Genomic DNA, 3474 nt, shown 5'->3' on the forward strand with positions numbered 1-3474 from the left:
TTTTCATAACAAAACTATACTGAGGCCCTGTCCACACGAACGCGTTATTTTTAAAACCGCAGCTTTTTCTACGCAGTTTGGCCGTTCGTCCACACGCAAACGCAGCACCAGTTCACTGAAACCGAACATTTTGCTTCATAGCATGCGTTTGCGTTTTCATGTGGACGGAGATTTTTTTTAAAACAGAAGAAGGAAAAACTCTGTTTTTAAAAATACCAGTGTACGTGTGGACATGGCCTGAATCTTAACATATTACACAGTTAGTGTATTGCCACATACTCTAATAATTGTGGTTGCTTGCCGTGTGTACAGGCTTTATCAGATCACTCTGGAAAGGTTTAATGTGTAAAATAGCAAACCACCATTCCAGTCATGCTCAAATATACAAATAGACAGCTTGCAACACATCAAAGACATCTAAACATATTTAAATTTTCACTTTTGATTAGCTTAAAAAACGATATGGGCTACCTACCTACCATACATACGTATTGCACAATAACATACAGGTTTCTGCAAGAACATATCAAACACAAACTTTCATTCACAATTTACAAGTCTGCCACATATGTTGTTATGTGGTAAGCGCAACGTAAATGAAATATATTCATGCAAAAAAAATAAAAATGCGTTCCTACTGGTTTCAAAAAAATTGAAATTGCATCATATGACCCCTTTAAGACTTCACGCAAACACTCCTCATACGCTCCTCATACAGCCAACCAACGTTTTGACACACGCAATTTTGGTTGATATCAATAGTGAAATTTACATTTAGGAAGAAATTTAGGCTCATTCACCAGACATAAGCTACTTCAAACGATTTGAATTCTTAATTTCAACGCCTCTACATGTCAAGTTGCAGTACCTGGCTTTAGTCACTGGATGGCGACAAAACTCCACAAAACACGCAGCATCTACTCAGCTTTGGTGAAAGTCTTGGGCCTAAAGATTGGGGAAAAAACTCCTACATCCTTATGTTCTGCATACATTACACAATTCCATTATGATCTAATGGCACTGACCTGTCTTTCTTGAAACGAAAAGTGGTAACACAATACTGAGCCATGAGCTCCACTGTATAAATAATCTGTTAAAATCAAAATGAATACACACTTTGAAACATCACTGTTATTTTAAAGCACATACAATGACTAAAGCCAAACAACAAATTAAAACTAAATCTAATAAAATAGAGTTTGAAAAAGCTGCCAAACTGCCAAAAGCTCATCGCCTCACCTCAGTTTAGTAGACATATCAAAGGATGCAACATAGTCGACATAAACTTAAACTCCCGTTAAACTACTTACACTTTACTTAAATGACTTACTGGGGCGAATCGTTTCTTTCAAATAGTTCGGCTCAATGAATCAGGAAAAACAGTGAAGTTCGGACTGATTTTGTGAACCCCAAACCGATTCATTCAAAAAAGTCGACTCATAAACAAATCGTTCACGAATCGCATATCTCGATCTCATTTTCTTGCTCACTGACTGCAACTACAACTTTATGACTGATTTGTTGGCTTATTACCATTCACCCCTCTTTTACCAACATGCAAGTGTCATCCCATTCCTCACCCTTTCCACTGAGGGATAAGGTAAGGATTGAGGATTGGGAGAAGTTCCGTTTCCATGGCAACCACAACTGGAAGCAGCTAGCAAATCGCGTCAGGGCCCAGGGTTTCCTTCACAGAAGCTGGTGGTTTGCTCGCGGATTTGTAGTTAATCCGTGACAACGGAAACCGTATCCTCTCATAACAGCATCATAACGGAGAGGCATTAACGTCATAGCGGCTCCCTTCTGAGCCGTACCAAATAAATACGCAATACCTTTCTAGTTAGGATATTCCCTTGCTCTAATTTACCATGATTTTACTATAGTAGCCTAGCTGTCGTATTTGAAAATGTAGGCTACGTTTATATTAAATAAGGAGAGTTTTGAGAGTGAGGAAATCTGCAGAACCTAATGCTCATTAACTACCGCTAGTTATAGTTTTAAAATGTGTCCAGGGGACTATAATTCATAATAAATACCATTTTGTTTTATACAATTAATATTAACATTGACCGTACTGTGCAACTCTTAGTTGAAATACCACTGTTAAAATAAGGTTACCATGACAGCTATGACAATTTTGGGGGGTTGTCAATTAAACTACTGAACGTTTCTCTTTTGATTTATAATGTTTCCCTATGAGATGCTAGTCAAAATTCAGTAAAATGTTAGAGCTGCACGCTACATAAATTAAATATTTGGTTGGCAAGCTTTATGGGTTTAAAAGATTTTCCATACATTTTATGCTATAAAGTAATAGCAATATCCTTCTAGCCCAATTAACCCCCACCATTTACATAATGAGAAAATATCATTCTCACAATAAGAAAATTTCGAAATATATAAGCTGACGGGGATGGGGGAAAGGAGGGTGGCTTTGACAGGAGAGGCATGTGGATTGTGGAGGTCAAGGGTGAATCATGACCTCTGTGTTAATATTAACATTGACCGTACTGTGCAACTCTTAGTTCAAATACCACTGTTAAAATAAGGTTACCATGACAGAGCTATGACAATTTTGGGGGGTTGTCAATTAAACTACTGAACGTTTCTCTTTTGATTTATAATGTTTCCCTATGAGATGCTAGTCAAAATTCAGTAAAATGTTAGAGCTGCACGCTACATAAATTAAATATTTGGTTGGCAAGCTTTATGGGTTTAAAAGATTTTCCATACATTTTATGCTATAAAGTAATAGCAATATCCTTCTAGCCCAATTAACCCCCACCATTTACATAATGAGAAAATATCATTCTCACAATAAGAAAATTTCGAAATATATAAGCTGACGGGGATGGGGGAAAGGAGGGTGGCTTTGACAGGAGAGGCATGTGGATTGTGGAGGTCAAGGGTGAATCATGACCTCTGTGTCAGTACATATAACCAAGGCCAATTCTGTGCCATTCATTCCCTGGAGATATGCTCTATGGTTGATCTACTCTTACAATACAGACTACCGTATACTGATATGGTAAGAGCATGTACAGTGCAGACATTATTATTATTATTATTATTATTATTATTATTAACCTTTATTTATTTAACCAGGTAAGTCAGTTGAGAACCATTTCTCATTTACAATGACGACCTGGGCATAGTCTGTTGTTTGTATAGATAAATTGAGACTTTCAAATCATGTCCATTACATTTAGCAATGTGTGTGTGTGTTTAAAGAAGATATAGCATATCAAGTAAGGGAGAAGCAAAACGTCTTGCTGGTGGCAGCAATTGGGCAACAGCATAATGAGCCATTTTGCTCAGGCGTCTCTTGTGGTTTGATTCAGAAAACTGGAGCCCCAGGCCATGTTAAACAAATGGACATACTGTGGTTTAATTCAACTGTCAGAGTAAAGACACCAGTATTGAGCAAACAGAATCGGACTAGGAGACACTAAGCCTGATGCAGTTCCCTCACGA

Source organism: Sinocyclocheilus rhinocerous, unplaced genomic scaffold, assembly GCF_001515625.1.
Source record: "Sinocyclocheilus rhinocerous isolate Xijiao unplaced genomic scaffold, SAMN03320098_v1.1 scaffold938, whole genome shotgun sequence".
In the NCBI taxonomy this organism is placed as follows: domain Eukaryota; kingdom Metazoa; phylum Chordata; class Actinopteri; order Cypriniformes; family Cyprinidae; genus Sinocyclocheilus; species Sinocyclocheilus rhinocerous.